The sequence below is a fragment of the Oryctolagus cuniculus genome, chromosome 2, assembly GCF_051225735.1.
Source record: "Oryctolagus cuniculus isolate XC-2025 breed Fujian yellow rabbit chromosome 2, ASM5122573v1, whole genome shotgun sequence".
Lineage (NCBI taxonomy): Eukaryota > Metazoa > Chordata > Mammalia > Lagomorpha > Leporidae > Oryctolagus > Oryctolagus cuniculus.
Window position 1 is genome coordinate 152,306,030 of NC_142868.1, and position 20,839 is coordinate 152,326,868.

General features: G+C 41.9%; 1 long non-coding RNA gene across 2 annotated transcripts in view; it reads right to left on the reverse strand.

Annotated features, from left to right (window-relative positions):
- Nucleotides 1-1,905: 1,905 nt before the first annotated feature.
- The window catches only part of LOC138848617 (uncharacterized), a 30,845-nt gene continuing 11,911 nt past the window's right edge, over nucleotides 1,906-20,839 (reverse strand). Inside the window, exons 1-3 of one of the 2 annotated variants that reach the window (XR_016229375.1) lie at nucleotides 2,705-2,836; nucleotides 2,187-2,302; nucleotides 1,906-2,103 (exon numbers count right to left, since the gene is read on the reverse strand). This is a non-coding gene — a long non-coding RNA (uncharacterized LOC138848617). Of the gene's footprint in view, nucleotides 2,104-2,186; nucleotides 2,303-2,704; nucleotides 2,837-20,839 lie in introns of those variants that run through there. The other variant, XR_011386636.2, reaches the window with a different exon arrangement.

Here is a 20,839-nt window from a genome sequence, read left to right on the forward strand (position 1 = left end):
TCTGCCTTTCAAATAAATACATAATTAAAAAAGAGAAAGAGAGAGAAAAAAAAAAGAAGAATTCTCTCCAGGAGAGGTCCTGTGCTGGTGCTGAAGAGATGTGGAACTCAGCTTAGGCATCTGAGAAAGGCAATGCAAATGACAGGAAGAGAACAAGCAAAAGCACAGCATGAGAAGTTTACATAGCAAATCTCAACAGCTTTACTTGTGTATCTCCAAGGCAACCTGGACTCATGACTGACCACTGACCAACCCCTGGGTATGTGACCCTAGGAAAGTTCCTTTACATTAATGTTGATGAGTTTGTTGTTTGCACCTAGAGCAATGGTCCACACCTTACCAGCTTGTCAGAATTGCTTCGTGTAGGGGCTGGCCATGTGGCGTCAGTAAGTTAAGCATCTGCCTGCAGCTCCAGCATCCTATATGGTTGCTGGTTCGAGTGCCAGCTGCTCCACTTCTGATCCAGCTCCCTACTAATGTGTCTGGGAAAGCAGCAGAAGATGATTCAAGCACTTGGGGCCCTGCCCCCACATGGAAGACCTGGGAAAAGCTCCTGGCTTCGGAGCAGCCTAGATCTGGCCATTGCAGTCATTTGGGAAGTGAAGCAGCGAATGGAAGATCTCTCCATCTCTCTCTCTCTTTGTCTTTCCCTCTCTTTCTATAATTCTGCCTTTCAAATAAATCTTATAAAAAATTGTTTTGTGTAAACAAATACCAAGATGATGATGTTAGGGTCTCAAGTTTCAGCTCCCATAGGTAGGAGAATGTGCCATGGTGACCAAACCTCCATAAAAGTCTTCTACCGTAAGACTTGAACTAGTTGAGACATACTGTGCATGTCCTATACCAGAGAGGAAGTATGCCTTGTGTGGCTCTGAGTAGGAAAGAACTTGAAAGCCTGTATCTGACCTCCCTGAATTCCACTTGAGACTCCTGTTGCTTTGGCTTTCTACCTTTTGTTGTAATAAACCTTAGCCGTGAGTGTACACTGATATTGAGTCTTATGAGTCCCTCAAGTCAATCCAAGGTGGTCGTGAGGCCCCTGAAACATATGGCGTGTGGCAAGATGAAATATGCCCATGAATTTTTTTTGACAGAACCAAATAAATATTTAAATTTGGCAGGAAAAGTTAACTCTTGATTGCTGAATCTAGGTACAAAGTATGTGCTTGTAATAATTGTATTATTCTTTAAAGTTTCCTGTAGGTTTGAAATTTTTCAAAGTACAAATTTATGGACAATTGAACTGTGCTGGGTAAATAGAACTCAAGAAATGTTAGCAACTAAAAAGCCAATTATCATATGTATGTATAGACATATATGTGTATGCAATCGTAGAATTTTATGTCATCTTAAAGAACAGTTTTACACTTCACTGTTTAATCAAATCTGTCCATCTTTTCTTGTTTTTTTTTTTTTTTTTTTTTTTTTTGCATGTAGTTTTACCATTACTTTTTGATATTAAACTCCTCCGTAGGACAGATGGGGGCCCTGCCTCCCTAGGCTGGAACTGGGCATGAGATTGTGGTGAACAGAGCCAAGATAATAATTACCAGGTCAGTTTCCTATGGAGTTTCTGGGTCACTAGTGCCAAGACCAATAGGCTGGGGTCAAAATGCCAAATTCAGACAGGACAATGAGAAGAGGAAGCCCTAGTTCAAAGTTGATTGATCTAACAGAGAAGGCAATGCAAACAAAGTTCAAACGGAGGTGGGGTGGGGAGACAGACAAGCCAGGAGCATGATCCCTTAGAAAAAATTGGAGATAGAAGCACTTTTTTTAAAAAACTGTTTCCTGCCACAGCTGATGAAAGGAAGTTGGTCCTAAAGTAAATGATATAGTTGAGTAGTGAACACTTAGAAACTGACAGAGTTCTCCCCCAAATAAGACTGAATAAGTATTCACTTATATTTCTTCTTTTTTTTTATTGTTGACAGTTGGCATTTCATTCTTGAATCTCTTTGATTAGAGAATCACAGGCTTTATATCGAAGATATTAGTTTATGTTGCACTAGCTTGTTCAAGTTTTATTAATAGGATATACACAGTGGTCAAGAACATCAATTCTGGAGTCAGTTTGAGTCCAAATCTTGGCTGCAGCACCTAAAAAATAATTAGACACATTACTTAACGTCTTGATATCTCACTTTCTTATTTTATGAAATACAGATGAAAATATTCCTTACCTTCAGCTACTGGACTGTCAGTAAGAATAAATATATCTGGTGTTCAGATCTTGCTTTATAAATGCAATTTTCCAAAAGAAAACAAGGAATCCTTGAAGAAATGGCTGGTCCCAGAGCTAGAAGGGGGAAAGAGCAGAATGAGCCCGGAACCTCTTGTAAGGCCAAAAATTTAGTGCTCAAAAAATGATAGGCACATGTTGGATGAACAAAGGAGCCAGTCTGGAAGTATCCCAAGCCAAATCTGTGACAATTCAAGCAACAAAATAAATATAATAGTAATAGGTTGTAATCCTCAAAATAAAACAACCACCCATAAATCGAGAAGTGATAAAAATTGAATAAATAACTATTAGAGTGGGGAAGATTTTTCCTCACAATAGAATTCCAAATCACAAATGTTGAAGAAGTGATAGAAATAGAAAATCACCATTTCCCAGACACCACAGTGAAAACTGCTTCAGCAAGAGAGAGGGCATTTAGCCCATTGGTTGAGATGCCCGTGTCCCATATTGGAGTACCTGTTTTGGTTCCTGGCTCCAGTTTCCAACCAATGTGGATCCTAGGAAAGAAGTCGTGATGGCTCATTGGGATACCCAGATGGATTCCTGATTCCTCGCTCTGGCCATTACAGTCATTTGGAGAGTGAACCGGTGAGTGGGGGTGCACACACTCTCGTTTTAAAAATTGTTTCAGAGGCTGGTGCTGTGGCCTAGTGGGTTAAAGCCACCACGTGCAGTGCCGGCATCTCACATGGGCAACGGTTCAAGTCCCGGCTGCTCCACTTTCGATCCAGCTCTCTCCTATGGCCTGGGAAAGCAGTAGAAAAGGGCCCAGGTCTTTGGGCCCCTGCACCCGTCCTGGAGACCTGGAAGAAGCTCCTGGCTCCTGGCTTCAGATAGGCGCAGCTCCAGCCATTGCGGTCAACTGGGCAGTGAATCAGCGGATGGAAGACCTCTCTCTCTCTTTGCCTCTCCTCTTTCTGTGTAACCCTGACTTTCAATTAAATAAATAAATCTTTTAAAATATTGTTTCAGGCAAACGTCATTAATGCTATTATCTCACTAAAAAAGCCTTCTAATCCTTTCTCCCTCTCCATGCCTTCAGGAACTCCTAGAACCCGAATGTTGGGTTTTTTAATAGTATCCTGTAGATTTCCCACAATATTTTTTAGATTTCTAATTTCCTCTTCTTTTCTTTGGTTTGACTGTATCCTTTCCTGTTCTCTGTCTTCTAAATCTGATATTCTCTCTTCTGCTTCACCCATTCTGTTTTTAAGGCTCTCTAATGTGTTTGTCATTTGATCTATTGAATTCTTCATTTCATTATGATTTCTCGTCACTATCACAGTTTCATGTTCTACTAGTTGTTTCTTTTCATTTTGATTCCTCCTTAATATTTCATTTTCGCGAGAAAGATTTTCTATCTTGTCCATTAAGGATTTCTGTAGTTCAAGAATTTGTTTTTGAGAACTTCTTAATGTTCTTATCAATTTTTTGAGATCCGCTTCTTGCATTTCTTCTATCTCATCATCTTCATAATCTTGAATTGGGGTGTCTTTTTCATTTGGGGGCATCATAGTGTCTTCCTTGTTCTTACTACCTTGGTTTTTGCGTTTGTTGTTTGGCATATTGGAGATATTCTTTGGTTTCTTCACTGTGGTGTTTTTTCTTGTTATACTATGACTCTAGATTAAGTGGACTGTTTTTGATGGAGTCTTAGAGGCTTGAGATGGGTGTGGCCTGAGAGCTCTGTTTGGTTCCTCAGGGTTAAGGGTGTGCAAAAGGTGACACTCCCAGGTTAGGCGTGGTAAATCTCTCTTTCTTTCTTTCTTTCTTTATTTCTTTTTTTGATTCAAAAGGGAAGTAATTCCACACAGCTGAACAGAATTGGAGGTAGTTAGCAGGCAAATAATATACCCACAGGAGCCAGAGATTGGAAGCTCTTTCCCAAGGACCACACAGGGAATCTGTTCTGCCCTCAGTGTGGGCTCAAATTCTCCTGCAGTCTTCCACTGGGTTGCCTAGGTTACCGAATTGTAGTGTCTCTGGAGAGTACTCATGTGAATTCCGTGAGTTCTCTCCCCCACCGTCTCTTTTTTCACAGTCTCAGTTCAGTAGTACCACAGCTTCATCCTAATCTCCTGTTAATTCATCCCCCCACCCAGAGTTAGGTTTTTCTGCTAGGCTCAGGGCCAGTGCAGACCTGAGGTCGCCCTGCTTATGACATATGTCCAAGATGGCGCCTGCTCTTTGTCTTGCTTGCCTTTGAGAGGTGAGCAGAGAGAGAAAAACTTGTGTCTGTATCGGTCACTTTTTTTCCTCTCTCTCTCTTCTAGTTAGCCTGGTGAACTTTTCCCCATGGGGTTGTTCCTTCTAGTCTCCTCTTTCCGAAGCTTGCCTGCCAGTGTCTCAGGCTACTGAGGTTCGGCTCACCTCGCATTCCAGCGCTGGTGTGTTGAGTCTGCTGCTGGTGTCCCAAACTGTGGGCTCCCATGCTCTCCACGCAGGACCACTGTGAATCACTAGTTCCAGAAGAGTTTCCTCTGCTGTTTCTTCCCCTACTCTTCCTTGAACCTGCAGAGTATCTCCACTTTTATTAAACTGTCTCTCCCCGGACTATCAGTGTGCTCCCTTCCTATTCCGCCATCTTGCCGCTCCCCAAACGTCATTAATGAATGCTAAAATTAATGAGCTAATGTATAGAGAAATTGGGCTTTTACAAAGTGTTAAAGTACTAGTCCAGAAGATACTAGCTAATAGCAAAGAGAAAAATAATATTATATTAGAGATACCTGGCAGACACCATCTTAACCAAGAGATCAAGTTAATATTACCAGTCAGTAGGCAGATCAAGTGCCTTCTGGTGTATTACACTGACAATATCCATCAAAAAATGTAATTTGATTTTTTTTTTTTTTTGACAGGCAGAGTGGATAGTGAGAGAGAGAGACAGAGAGAAAGGTCTTCCTTTTGCCGTTGGTTCACCCTCCAATGGCCGCCATGGCTGGTGCACTGCAGCCAGCGCACCGCACTGATCAGAAGGCAGGAGCCAGGTGCTTCTCCTGGTCTCCCATGGGGTGCAGAGCCCAAGCACTTGGGCCATCCTCACTGCACTCCCGGGCCATAGCAGAGAGCTGGCCTGGAAGAGGGGCAACCAGGAAAGAATCCGGTGCCCCGACCGGGACTAGAACCCAGTGTGCTGGCGCCACTAGGTGGAGGATTAGCCTAGTGAGCCGCGGCGCCGGCCTGATTTTAATCAGGAAGAAACATCAGAAACCAAAAATGGAGGCCAGCTCTACAGTGTAATGGGTAAAGTCGCCTTCTGTGGTGCAGGCACTCCTTATGGACATTGGTTCGTGTCCCAGCTCTTCTATTTCCGATCCAGCTCCCAGCTAATGTGCCTGGGAGGGAAGTAGAGGATGGCCCAAGTTCTTGAGGGCTCCTGCACCCGTGTGGGAGACCTGGAGGAAGCTCTTGGCTCCTGGCTTCAGACAGGCCTAATTCCAGCTGTTGTGGCCACTTGGGAAGTGAAACAGCAGGTGGAAAATCTCTCTCTCTCTCTCTCTCTGTTTTTTCCCCCTTTCTCTGTAACTCTGCCTTTCAAATAAATACATGAATCTTAAAAAAAAAAATGAGGGACATTCTACAAAATTATTGGCAAGCATTGTGCAGAGGTGTCAAAGTCATGAAAGACAAAGGAAGATTAAACCACTTTTGCAGATTACGTTTATGGAACTTGGGTGACAAGAATATAGGAATTCTTTACACTATTTTTACAACTCCTGTGTAAATCTGAAATTATTTCACAATGAATAGCTAAATACACACACAAATTGGTACTTCAAAAAATGTAATGGAGGGGCCGGCGCTGTGGCTCACTTGGTTAATCCTCCACCTGCGGCACCTGCATCCTATATGGACGCCGGTGCTAGTACTGGCTTCTCCTCTTCCAATCCAGCTCTCTGCTGTGACCTGGGAAAACAGTATAAGATGGCTGAGGCCCTTCAGCCCCTGTACCCATGTGGGAAACCTGGAAGAAGCTCCTGGCTCCTGGCTTCGGATTGGCACAGCTCTGACCATTGTGGCCATTGGGGAGTGAACCAACAGACAGAAGACCTTTCTCTCTGTTTCCCCCTCTCACTGTCTGTAACTCTACCTCTCAAATAAATAAAATATTTTTTTAAAAATTTAATGGAAAATAGAATTAAAATTTATTTTGGGGAGAGCGGTGCTGTGGCGAACTAGGTAAAGCCGCCGCTTGCAGTGCTGGCATCCCATATGGGTGCCTGTTCAAGTCCCGGCTGTTCCACTTCTGATCCAACTTTCTGTTACGGCTTGGGAAAACAGTAGAAGATGGCCGAGGTCCTTCAGCCCCTGCACCCATGTGGGAGACCTGGAAGAAGCTCCTGGCTCCTGGCTTCAGATCGGCACAGTTCCAGCCATTGTACTCAACTGGGGAGTGAACCAACGGATGGAAGACCTTTCTCTCTCTCCCTCTCTGCCTCTTTGTAACTCTGTTTTTCAAATAAATAGATAAATATTTTAAAAAATTATTTTGGTACAAAAAGATTTTGAAATCCATACATAATTTTTTCGTGATATGCCTCTTATCTTTTCCATGAATCTTTAAAAAGTATCCATCTCGGGGCCAGCGCTGTGGCGCAGCAGGTAAAGCCGCCACCTGCAATGCTGGCATCCCATATGGATGCCTGCTTGAGTCCTGGCTGCTCCTCTTCTGATCCAGCTCTCTGCTATGGTCTGGGAAAACAGTAGAAGGTGGCCCAAGTCCTTGGGCCCCTGCACCCACGTGGGAGGCCTGGAAATGAAGAAACTCCTGGTTCCTGGCTTCAGATCAGCCCAGTTCTGGCTGTTGTGTCCATCTGAGGAGTGAACCAGTAGATAGAAGACCTCTCTTTCTGCCTCTGCCTCTCTGTAACTCTGCCTTTCAAATAAATAAATAAATCTTTTTTTAAAAAAAAGCATCCTTGTATACAGACACACTTCTAGTATATGCATATTTTCCTGTTCATAAAAATATTTCCAGGCTTTCCTGGATATGTTTTAGCAATAGACAGAGAAATTTGGTTTGTTTTATTTTACAGATATGGGATTGCATTACACACAGCTCTTTTTCATTTGCACTCAACTTACTGTATAGATTCTTTTTGCATGTTGGCTTAGTTCACAATGGTCCGACTTGCTTCCTCCTTCTTACAGATGCACCCCAGACAACCATATCTCTGTTAGATGACTTTGTGGCTTGGTCACAGGTAGTCAGATCACTTGTGGACAGATGACCCAGCCAGGTCCATAAGAGTCTTTCTATGAGGAATTTGAAATTGAAGCCATAATATTCTGATTCAGTCTGAGCTATCTCCTGAGTGAAGGAAATTTTAAAACTTCAAAGCTGGGGTACAACTGTAACCTGATGTGTGAACTGAATACCAGAGGTGGTTGCTAGGCAGAAAGATGAGAATTAAACAGAGAAGCGGGGACAAGATATGAGAAGGCATTTCCTGTGTTTTTTTGGTAGCTAATCATTTTCTTCTCCTATGCCCTTTCTGAGGTAATTCCGCCTTGGGATTCCACAAGACACATTTGAATTGTGATAAATTCTCCTTCAAGACTCAAACTAGCTTTCAAGAATCAGAACCTGCTAACTAAATACTGACGAATTGAAAAGTCAAATGGACACTATGAGAAACAGTGACTTGATCAGCTCTTGTCCTGACTATTGATGTACAAGGATGCTTTATCCACTTTAGTATTTTTTTTTGTTCTAGTACTATTGGTTGAACTCTGTAATTAACACACAATTATTCTTAGGTGTTTAAATTTTAACTGAAAAGTGATCCCTGTTAGGAATCTGGAAAACATTATGCTGAGTGAAATAAGCCAGTCCTCAAGGGACAAATATCATATGTTCTCCCTGATCGGTGACAACTAACTGAGCACCAAAAAGGAAACCTGTTAAAGTGAAATGAACACTAAGAAATGGTGACTTGATCAGCCCGTGCCCTGACCGTTGATGAACAACTTAATACGTTATCCCTCTTAGTAATTTTTTTGTTTGTTCTACTTAATACTTTTGGTTGAATTCTGTAATCAATACACAGTTATTCTTAAGTGTTGAAATTTAACTGAAAAATGATCGCTGTTAAATATAAGAGTGGGAATAAGAGAGGGAAGAGATGTACAATTTGGGACATGCTCAAGCTGACTTGCCCCAAACGGTAGAGTTAGAAACATACCAGGGGATTCCAATTCAATCCCATCAAGGTGGCAAGTACCAATGCCATCTCACTAGTCCAAGTGATCAATTTCTGTTCACAATTGATCATAATGATAGGACTAAGAGCCAAAGGGATCACATAAACAAGACTAGTGTCTGCAAATACTAACTGATAGGATAAAAAAGGGAGAAAACGATCCAACATGGGAAGCGAGATACACAGCAGACTCATAGAATGGCAGATGTCCTAAACAGCACTCTGGCCTCAGAATCAGCCCTTAAGGCATGCGGATCCAGCTGAAAAGCCCATGAGAGTATTTCAGGCATGGAAAGCCAAGACAATCTGGGGGAAAAAAAAGAAAAAACTAAATGAAAGATCTCTGTGAGTGAGATCCCAGTGGAAAGAATAGGTCATCAAAGAAGGAGGTACCTTTCTCTGAAGGGAGGAGAGAACTTCCACTTTGACTACGACCTTGTCTAAATATGATCAGAGTGAACTCACAAGGCTTCCATAGCCTTGGCAACTCATGACAAGAGCCTAGGGTGATTACTGATGCCATAAACAAGAGTGTCAATTTGTTAAGTCAACAACAGGAGTCACTGTGCACTTACTCCTCATGTAGGATCTCTGTCCTTAATGTGCTGTACATTGTGATTTAATGCTATAACTAGGACTCAAACAGTATTTTTCACTCTGTGTTTCTATGTGGGTGCAAACTGTTGAAACCTTTACTTAATATATGCTAAACTGATCTTCTGTATATAAAGAGAATTGAAAATCTCGATGTGAATGGAAGGGGAGAGGGAGCGGGAAAGGGGAGGGTTGCGGGTGGGAGGGAAGTTGGGGGGGGGGGGAGTCATTGTAATCCATAAGCTGTACTTTGCAAATTTATATTCATTAAATGAAAGTTAAAAGAAGAAAACATTAATGCGGCCCAGAGGTAGCAACTGCAGGAAGCAGAGATCTCTCTTACCTTTAGGATGAAACAAAGGAATGCGGTTGACAGTTTTAAAATCGAATACTTGGGGGCTCGTGTTGTGGCATAGTGGGTAAGGCTGCTGTCAGCGCCCATATGGACATCGGTTTTTGTCCTGGCTGCTGCACCTTTGATCCAGCTCCCAGCTAATGGCCTGGGAAAGTAGGGGAAGATGGCCCAAGTGCTTGGGCTCCTGCCACTCATGTGGGAGACTTGGAGTTTCAGGCTCCTGCCCTGCCCTGGCCATTAGGGCCATTTGGGGAGTGAACCAGTGAATGGAAGACCTCTCTCTCTCTCTCTTTCTCTCTCTCTGTCTCTGTAACTCTGCCTTTCAAATAAATAAATAAATCTTGGGGGAAAAAACTTGAAAACTTGGAAGAGAACCTAAGAAGAAATACTTAGAGTACTACAGCCCCAGCATCACAAAAGCAGACTATGAAAATGTGAAAAGCTTGGTTTGAAGCAGAGAGAAAAACAACCTAACTATTAAGCTATCTCTGTTACTTACAAACAAAGAGTTGTGATTCAAAAAATAACACTATACGAAAATTTTGCATGACAGCATATCAGTTCTCCAAGACAAGATTGGGAAGGTGAACAGGCCTGTTAACGCCCATGAAATCACTTGGTCTGGCCCTGCCAAAGCATCCACAGGTGGGACTTGAAATCCAATACATCTGTAGCAGGCTAATTTTTAAGCTGATACTTTTGTATGGACCATGAATGATGTTATAAATAAATATCCAAATGGCCCTTGGCAGAAAACGTTTCCGTACCCCTCCTCCAGGATGATTTAAAATGCATTTTATGCATGTGCTGCAATGATTCACAGCACTCTGCTTTCAAGTCTTTCAACTGCTTTTAGTTCTTTACCATTATGTGCAACACTGAAAGGAACAGCCTTCCATGTCGTTCATTGGACATATGTACATCTTCATGCACATCTTTTCTTCTCTGAGTAAATTCTTAGACCTTCAGAATAAAAACTATGCACATTAAAAAAAAAAAAAAACTTTGACCTTTAAGAATTTTCAAATCTGGAGCTGGTCATGTGGCTCAGCACATTAAGCCACCACTTGTGGCGCTGGCATTCCATATCAACAGTGCCCATTCAAGTCACAGCTGCTCTACTTCCTCTGAACCAGCTCCCTGCTAATGAGTCTGGAAAGGCAACAAAAGATGGCCCAAGTGACCCTGCCACCCATGTGGGAGACCCAGGTGGAGTTTCATGTTCTTGGCTTTAGCATGCCCCAGGTCTGGGCACTTGGGGAGTAAACCAGAGGATGAAAGACCTCTTCCTCTCCCTGCCCCCGTCTCGCTCCCTCTATCTGTCAGTCTTTCAAATAAATAAATCTTTAAAAAATTTTTGAGGCCGGCGCCGCGGCTCACTAGGCTAATCCTCCGCCTAGCGGCGCCGGCACACCGGGTTCTAGTCCTGGTCGGGGCGCCGGATTCTGTCCCGGTTGCCCCTCTTCCAGGCCAGCTCTCTGCTGTGGCCAGGGAGTGCAGTGGAGGATGGCCCAGGTGCTTGGGCCCTGCACCCCATGGGAGACCAGGAGAAGCACCTGGCTCCTGGCTCCTGCCATTGGATTAGCGCGGTGTGCCGGCCGCAGCGCGCTGGCCACGGCGGCCATTGGAGGGTGAACCAACGGCAAAGGAAGACCTTTCTCTCTGTCTCTCTCTCTCTCACTGTCCACTCTGCCTGTCAAAAAAAAAAATTTTTTTTTTGAATCTGTAGAAAAATTGCATGAACAGTAAAATAGAACTCTAGTATGCCTTTCAGCTTGATTTACCAGTTGACTTTCTCATATTTGCTTCCACTCTCTCTCCAAATCATTTGAGACTAATTGGCAGACCACAAAAGGACGTACATTTTAAAAGCTTTTGACTCACGTTGCCAGAATGCAGTCCAGAAAAATTTTGCCAGTGTATATCTTAGCAGTGAGCAAAGTTGTGTTCCCCCAGTTGCCTGCTCTTCCATTCCTGGGCAAATACACGGTATTAATTACTGTAGCTTTAAAACATAATATGTTTTTATCATCTGGAGGGTCAGTCTTAATTTCTTCTTTTCAAAAATTGTATTGACTTTACTTAGTATAGAGTTGATCTTCTGTACATAAAAGTAATTAAAAATGAATCTTAATGAAGAATGGGATGGGAGAGAGTGTAGGAGGTAGGAAGGGAGTGGAGATGGGAGGGTGGGTATATTCCAAAAGCTATACCTATGAAATTTATATCTGTTAAATAAAAGCTTTTTAAAAAATTGCATTGACTAATCACTAAGGTACATTTAAACATCGCTTTTGAAGATTTGAGACGTTTCTATAAAAAAAGTCCTTATAAGTTGTGTACACATATTGGAAACATTTATGGGTAAAGTAACATATCTGAGATGTGCCTCAAATATACCAGGCAAAAACAGACAAAATGCAAGGGAGGGAACTAAAAATAGACAAAACTGTTAAAGCGAAACAGTGATAATTATTGAAGCTAAGTCATGTGTTCAGTGCATTATTTTCAGTATTTTTATGTATGCTTAAAATTTCCATACTAAAAGGTAAGAGAAAAAGAGGTTCCCTCAAATATTTCATTGAAATGATAGATTAAATTAGAATTCCTTGACATTAATTTTACATAAAATCTGGTTTTGAGTACTCAAAATATATTTACTTATTTGCTTAATCCCAGAATACATATAAAGTAATTTTGGAATTGCTAACACATTCAGTTGTGAAAAACAAATTTCTTAACTACATATATTTGCGCACAATTATTTTTCTCTTTCACCTTTAGAACAGAGGTTTGCAAGCGTTTTCAATAAAGAGCCAAGTAGCAAATATTTGCAGCTTTGTGTATTTATGACCTCTGTTGCAGCTATTAACTCTGCCATGAAATGCAAAAACAGTCTTAGACAATAACAGAAATGAATGAACATGGCTGTATCTAATAAAACTTACAAAAATAAATGGTGAGCTGGATTTGGACCAAAGAACATAATTTGTCAATTGATGCCTTAGAATGTATAGTGAAATTCTGTTATCCAAAATTACTTGACATATCTTTTGTCTTTCCTAATTCCTTCAGTGTGGTTCTATTATCTGTTTGTAGCACAGTTGGGTTCATCTATTATTGTTTGCATTCCATTTTGGGGTGCCTCTCACACTCTGGTTAATATTTTTGAGTATTGGGGCCAGTACTGTGGCGTAGCAGGTAAAGCAGCCGCTTGCAGTGCCGACACCTGATGGGGGCACTGGTTGGAGTTCTAGCTGCTCCACTTCCAATCCAGCTCTCTGCTATGGTCTGGGAAAGCAGTAGAAGATGGCAAAAATCCTTGGAGCCTTGCAAGGCTGTGGGAGATCCAGAAGAAGCTCCTGGCTCCTGGCTTCAGATTAGCCCAGCTCCTGCCATTGCAGCCATTGGGGAAGACCTCTCTCAATCTCTCTCTCTCCCTTTCTCTCTCTCTCTCTCTCTCTGCCTCTCCTTCTCTCTGTGTGTAACTCTGCCTTTCAAATAAATAAATCTTTATTAAAAATGTGGGGTATATAAAAACATTAATGTAGTTCTGAAAGTCAAAACTATACAAATAGTTCCCTCACAAAATGCCAATTTCCTTTTACTCCTCTACCCTGTTCCCACTCCTTCCTTCTTCTCTTGCCCCCACCTTGCAGGTAAATTGTGGACTGAATGTTTGTGCCCTCCCAAAATCCATTTCTTGAAACTCTCCTCTCCACAGTTGTGGTTTTAGGAGACAAAGACATACGAGATAGTTAGGATGAAATGAGGTCATGATGGTGGAGCCCTTGGAGTGGGATCAATGCCCTTTAAGAATTTCAAGAGAGCATCCTTCCTTCTGCTTTCTGTCCTGTGCTGATACAAGGAGAATTTGGCAGTCTGCAACCCAGAATCCCTCACCAGAATCTGATCATGCTGCCGTCCTGACCACAGTCTGCCGACTTCCAGATCTGTGACAGACAAATTTCTATCGTCATAAGCCTCCTGCATGCGATCCTTCCTGTATGAATAAAGGGAAAACAATAAGATATTTGTGTGTCTATGGCTTAAACCAATCTCATTAGCTTCTGGCTTATTCCTGCCTTTCCTTCCCTTTCCTTTCTGCTCCTCCCCTTCCCTTCTCCTTTTTCCACAAGCAAACACACAAATATCTTATTGTTTTCCTTTTATTCATACAGGAAGGATAGTATTGTATAAATGCTTTTTAAAAAAAGATTTATTTAATTTATTTAGAAGACAGAGTTAAAGAGAGAAGTAAAGACAGAGAGAGAGGTCTTCCATCTGCTGGTTCACTCCCCAGTTGGCCCCAACGGCTGGAGCTGCGCCGATCCGAAACCAGGAGCCAGGAGCTTCTTCCAGGTCTCCCACGTGGGTGCAGGGGCCCAAGGACTTGGGCCATCTTCTACTGCTGTCCCAGGCCATAGCAGAGAGCTGGATGGGAAGGCAGCAGCTGGGACTAGAACTTGCGCCTATATGGGATGCCAGCACTTCAGGCCAGGGCTTTAACCTGCTGCGCCACAGCACTGGCCCCTGTATAGATGCTTTTTTACAGTTTGCTTTTTTCAGGTAACCATAGACCCTGGAAATCCACGCATGTTGATTTATGGAGTTCTTACTTACTCTCCTTTATAGCTGTTCCGCAAGTTCATCTGTGGCGCAGCAGGTTAAAGTGCTGGCCTGAAGTGCTGGCATTCCATTTGGGTGCCAGTTCTCATCCCGGCTTCTCCTCTTCCAATCCAGCTCTCTGCTGTGGCCCTGGAAGGCAGCGGAGGATGGCCTGGGTCCTTGGGCCCCTGCACCCATGTGGGAGACCTGGAAGAAGCTCCTGGCTCCTGGCTTCAGATTGGCGCAGCTCCAGCTGTATCAGCCATCTTGCGAGTGAGCCAGCAGATGGAAGACCTCTCTGTCTCTACCTCTCTCTGTGGCTCTGTGTTTCAAATAAATAAAATAAATCTTAAATATATACATACACACACACATATAACACATATACACACACACACGGGATCTGTCAAATAAATATATATATATATATATTTACAACTCAATGAACTCTTATAAAACTGAATACACAACTGTAACCACACCCAAGTCCAGAAACAGAGTATTACCAGCATGCCCAAAGTTCCTCTGTGCTCTTGTCCCACCTCCCTCTCCCAACTAACCGCTATCCTACTTCTTCTTTTTTTAAGAAAGCTTTTATTTAATGAATACAAATTTCATAGGTACAGCTTTAGGAATATAGCAATTCTTCCCCCCATATCTTCCCTCCCACCCCCACTCCCATTCCGCTTCCTACTCCCTCTCCCATCCCATTCTTCATTAAGATTCATTTTTAATTATCTTTATGTACAGAAGATCAACTCTATACTAAGCAAAGATTTCAACAGTTTGTGCCCCCCCCCACACACAAAGTATTAAGTACAAATTTTACCGTTAATTCTCATAGTACAACTCATTAGGGACAGAGGTTCAACATTGGAAGTAAGTGCACAGTGACTCCTGTTGTTGATTTAACAATTGACACTCTTATTTATGACATCAGTGATCACCCATATCCTACTTCTAAGAGTAAAGATTAGTTTTAGCTATTTTTGTTTTTAATATCAGTGGGATTATACAATACATACTCACTTGTGTTTTCTTTCCTTCAACATTATATTGTGAGAATCATCTATGTTGTTCTCTGTAGATCATTCATTCTTACTGTTTTATTATATTCTATTTTGCATGTTTTTGTGGACAGCATTTAAGTAGTTCTCTCTTTGAGGCTGTTACAAATAGTGCTGTCATGACCACCTCCACATATGTCTTGAATATACACAAGTATATATTTCCACTGGATATTTACTTAAGAAGAGAATTACTGTGGCATGAGATATGCACATGTTTGGTTTTAGTATATGCTGCTGAACAGTATCAATTTACACTCCCACCAGAAATAGGAGAGCTGTTTTCTCCACAGCCTCGCCAACATTTGGTGTTTTCATTATAGCCTTCAGGTGGGTGTGTAGTGGCATGCCACTGGGATTCCAATTTGCAGTTCCCTGATGACTAGTGAGGTTAAATACCTTTTCATATGTTTATCATTCATTTGCATAACCTCTTTTAAGAAGTGTCTGTTGCAGTTTTTTGCCTCTTTTTCTATTAAGTAATCTGTGTGTATGTGGCTTTTTTAGGACTCTTAATATATATTCTGGATTTGCATTGTTTCTTGATGTCTTAGATTGGGTTGTCCAGAAGAAGACCCTGAGATGAAAATCTAGTGCCAAGATTTATTACAAAAGTGCTCCCTGGACAAAATAATATGGGAGCATAATAAGCAGGGTAAGGAAGGAGAAAAAGCCTTGCAAATGTGCAATTGCAAGCAAGATCCCACTTAGAGTAGCATCAGCCTGATCCCATCGTGGAACTCTGGAATGTTACTTATGCCTCAGAGTTAGCTCCAGAATGAGACAAGGGAGCTGGGCTTTCAGATAGGGATAATTCAGACTCCTAATTCTGCTACATGCCTATGAAGGGGATGATCTTCAAAGATATGATGCTAACTGAAATAAACCAGACACAAAAGGACAAATGTATGATTCTGTTTATGTGAGGTATCCAGAGCAGTAAATTCATAGGAACAGAAAGTAGACTAGAGGTTACTAGGGGCCAGGGGGAGGAAGGAATGGTTTGTTTGTTATTTTTTTTAAAGATTTATTTATTGGGGCTGGTGCTGTGGCATAGTGGGTAAAGCCACCGCCTGCAGTGCCAGCATCCCATATGGGTGCTGATTTGAGTCCCGGCTGCTCCACTTCTGATCCAGCTCTGCTATGGCCTGGGAAAGCAGTAGAAGATGGTCCAAGTCCTTGGGCCCCTGCATCCATGTGGGAGACACGGAAGAAGCTCCTGGCTCCTGGCTTTGGATCAGCGCAGCTCTGGACATTGAGGCCAACTGGGGAGTGAACCAGTGGATGAAAGACCTCTCTTTTTCTCTTTCTCTCTGCATCTCCTTCTCCCTCTGTGTAACTCTGACTTGCAAATAAATAAATAAATAAATCTTTATATATATATATATATATATATATATATATATATATAGCAAACATGTTTTACCCATTAGTGAGTAATGCCAGGCTCTGAACTAAAATCCATTTACTCCTCTTCTGATGATAGGAGTATAGCTGGTGGCATGGGAGGACTAAAAATAAATGATATCTGAATGAGTTGTCTCTTAAACGATTTGAATAGAAGTTATATGTGCCATCACTTTACCCTGGCTGCAGAGGATGAAGCCCAAGAATGTAGACTCTGCAAAAGGAGGGAGTCCAGAGCTCTGAATTGCTATTTGGAAGAGAGATGCCCCCATAACCTGAACATCATTAGCCTTGGACTCTTCAATGAACTAGAAATAAATTTATGTTGTACTAAGCCATTGAGGTTTGGCAGGTTTTTTACACCATGCTGTAACCAAATTTATACACTTGTGAAAAACAAAACCATGAAATTTTAAGACTGTGCATGATATTTGCCTTGGTAAATACACTTCTGAGAATTTGTTGTATAGAAGTAAGGAATGATGAAAGTATTGAGCTACAAAATTTTTTTAAAGACTTTGTTTATTTGAGAGGTAGAGTTATACACAGAGAGAGGGAGAGAAAGAGAGAGAGGTCTTCCATCCACTGGTTCACTTTCCAAATGGCCACATCGGCTTGAAGCTGTGCCGATCCAAAGCCAGGAGCCAGAAGCTTCTTCCATGTCTCTCAAGTGTGTGTAGGGGCCCAAGCACCTGGGCCATCTTTCACTGCTATCCCATGCCAACAGCAAGAGCTGGATTTGAAAATGGTGCAGCCAGCACACCAGCTGGTGCCCATATGGGTTGCCGGCACTGCAGGCAGAAGCTGGATCTACTACACCACAGCACCGGCCCGAGCTACAAAGATGTTTATGAGTATTATAGTACTGTTTATGATAGAACAAATATAGGAAGCAAGCTGTCTGGCCAATAATTTGGGGTTTTAAATATTTTTTTAAATTCTTTTTCCATCTAATTCAAAATTACATTCTAAAAGTTTAGTTACTGACATGTATATATGGTTCTGGTATTCAGTGTAAAAAAACAATAACATAAATTGTGAAGTGATCACATATGTGTGTGGCAGTTTGAAAAAAGAGTAGCTAGGTAGCATTAAAAATTGTTTTTCTTCTATTTCTCCCTTTTCTCTTCTATCTTTATTGCATTTGTCAATAGTATCTGATTTTCCTGCAGTAACACAAGTTTTTACAAGTCACTTATATAAGCATCATAGTTACATTAATATTAGGTGTATCAAAGGTATTAAAATGTATAATAAGAATTGAAGACGCATATGTGAATTATTGTATATAACACAAAGTATTTTTGTATAATACATGTTAAGTTCATGCATTATGATCACATTATCACATTAGTGGTATTTTGATATGTTTTTATCCTTATATTATGTACTACTTGAGATTATGCTTTTATCCTCTACTCTTAGCACATGGCTACAATGGAATTTATGAATGAGTTGAATTTGAAGGGAGGATAAAACTTTGTATGTAGTAGTCCTTTATAATATGGAAAATATCAGGATGGTGTGCATGTTTGATTATAACATAAGGCTGGTAAGTGTTTTTTTCCTTTCTTTTTTTTTAAGATTTATTTATTTATTTGAAAGTCAGAGTTACACAGAGAGAGAAGGAGAGGCAGAGAAAGAGAAAGACAGACAGTCAGACAGAGAGAGGTCTTCCATCTGCTGGTTCACTCCCCATTGGCTGCAATGACTGGAGCTGTGCCGATCCAAAGCCAGGAGCCAGGAACTTCTTCCAGGTCTCCCACATGAGTGCAGAGGCCCAAGGACTTGGGCCATCTTCTGCTGCTTTCCCAGGCCTTGGCAGAGAGCTGGATCGGAAGTGGGGCAGCCAGGACTTGAGCAGGCACCCATATGGGATGCCAGCACTGCAGGTGGCAGCTTTACCTGCTAGGCCATAGCGCTGGCCCCAGTGTTTTTTCTTTAGGATTTATTTATTTATTTGAAAGGCAGAGTGACAGAGAAAGAGGGAGAAGATTTTCATCTGCTGTTCCACTCCCCAGCAGGCTGGGCCGGTTCAGGCTGAAGCCAGGGGTCAAGAACTCCATCCTGGTCTCCCATATGGGTCACAGGAACTCAAGTACTTGAACTATTCCATGTCTCCCAGAAGCATTAACAGGGAGCTGGATTGGAAGTGGAGTAGCATTGCAATGTGGAACGCTGGTGTCCCAAACAGCCGCTTAATTCCCTGGACCACAATGCCCACCCTCTGGCATGTATTTTTATATTACCAAACTTAACAAACATTTCAGAGAAAGTTAAATATTTTCAACACATTAAATACTTTAAGCAATTAAAATAAAATAAATTTTCAGGAAATAAAATGTAATTTCATTCCTTTTCCACCATAGAGTTGAACAAGTTGCTGGATTGATGGTAATGTTTATAAACTCCTGTTACAACTAAGTTCATGCAGTCGGTATTGGAGTAGGCGGTTAGCCTAGCAGGAGGCCAGCCTTCCACATTGGAGTGCCTAGGCTTGATGCCAGTCCCAGCTCCTGACTATCTCCTGCTAATACAGACCATGGGCAGCAGTGGTGATGGCTGAAGTAATTGGGTTCCTGCCATGCTCATGGGAGACCTGGATAAGGTTCCTGGCTCCTCCAAAGTCCAGCCACACCCATGTGGAGTTCTTGGGAGTGAAGCATTGCATGGAAGCACACACACTCTCTCTCTGCACACGTGCGTCTTTGCCTCTCAATTAAACAGAAAATAATAAACAAAAATCTTGTAAAATGTCAGTATTAAACTTGTGACCAAACAACCAGCACAAGTTGAAATGTTAAAACTGTAGCAGGAAGAACTTCTGTTTGGTTTCTCTACTTGCAGTCTCACTTCTTTCTAATCACCCATTATAGTGCTGCTAGAACTTTGTCTTTTTAAAGAGAAATGTGATCTCACTCTCTTGATTTAAAAAAAAAATACTTCAAGTTGTTCCCTATTGCTGGTGCTGTGGGATAAAGGTCAAGTTCTTCAGCGCTTGAGTTTCTTCTTATGTGACTTCAGCTTTTACTTCTTGCCATTGTCTACCTTTGGAAATAACATTCTTTGGCCACATAAAACTGTGTTTGGCTCCCCAAATACACTATTCTCTTCTCTACCTTGGTGCTTTGCTTCTTTTGTTCTTCCCCCAGAAATTCTTTGTATTTCCCTTTGAAAGCCTGGTTCAGAAATCACTTTTCTGTGAGGGCTTTCTTTACTTACCATTAACAGTGAACATTATTTCCCCTTCAAGTAGTACACACTAGGCACATTGCACCATTTGCAAAACTTAATTGGTATTCCTTAGCACACTATAAGTCTCTAAAGGTTCATGTGTCAAAAAGAAATATCTTGGGGCCAGTGTTGTGGTATAGTGGGTAAGGCCACTGCCTGTGACACCAGCATCCAATATAGGCACCGGTTCGAGTCCTGGTTGCTCTACTTCTGTTCCATCTCCCTGCTAACGTGCTGAGGAAAGCAGTGGAGGGTAGCCCAAGCGCTTGGGCCACCCACATGGGAGACCTGGAAGAAACTCCTGGTTCCTGACTTTGGTCTGCTCCAGCCCCAGCCATTGCAGCCATTTGGGGAGTGAATCAGCAGATGAAAGACCTCTCTCTTTTTATCTCTCTCTCTCTAACTCTCTCTCTGAAACTCTGCCTTTCAAATATTATTATAAATTTACCAAAAAAAAAAAAAAAAGAGGGGCCAAATTATGGTGTAACAGGCAAAGCCACTGCCTGCAATGCTGGCATCCTATATGGGCTCATATTCATGTCCCAGTTACTCCAATTCCAATCTAGCTTCCTGCTAATGGCTTGGGAAAGGCAGTGGAGGATGGCTCAGGTGCTTGGACACCTGCTTCCCGCATAGGATACCTGGAAGAAGCTCCTGGCTCTTGGCTGCAGCCTGGCCCAGCCCTGGCCATGTGGCCATCTGGGGAGTGAACCACCTAGAGGAAGATCTCTCTTTCTCTCCCTCTCTCTCTGACTCTCCCTATCTCTAACTCTGGTTTTCAAATAAATAAATAAATGTTAAAAAAGAAACATCTTATTCATTTTAATATCCCCAGGGCTTGGCATGTAATAAATACTCAAAATGTGTGTGCTGACTAAATGAACAAAGAAAATGCCCTAAGGAAGTGTGCCTACTGGACAAAATGCCTTTGATAAAACTGTAGACTAACACTGCATCTAAGGCATGTGGATGGTGCCTCTCACAAGCCCAGGAAGCATCAGATGTCATGAAAAGATTATTTTTGAAATATGTGGAAATTTTTTGGTGCATATTAATTTCTTAACACTTGTTGGTGTTTTTTATAGTATTAGTTAAGATGGAAGTTCTTAGTGAAAAAGTA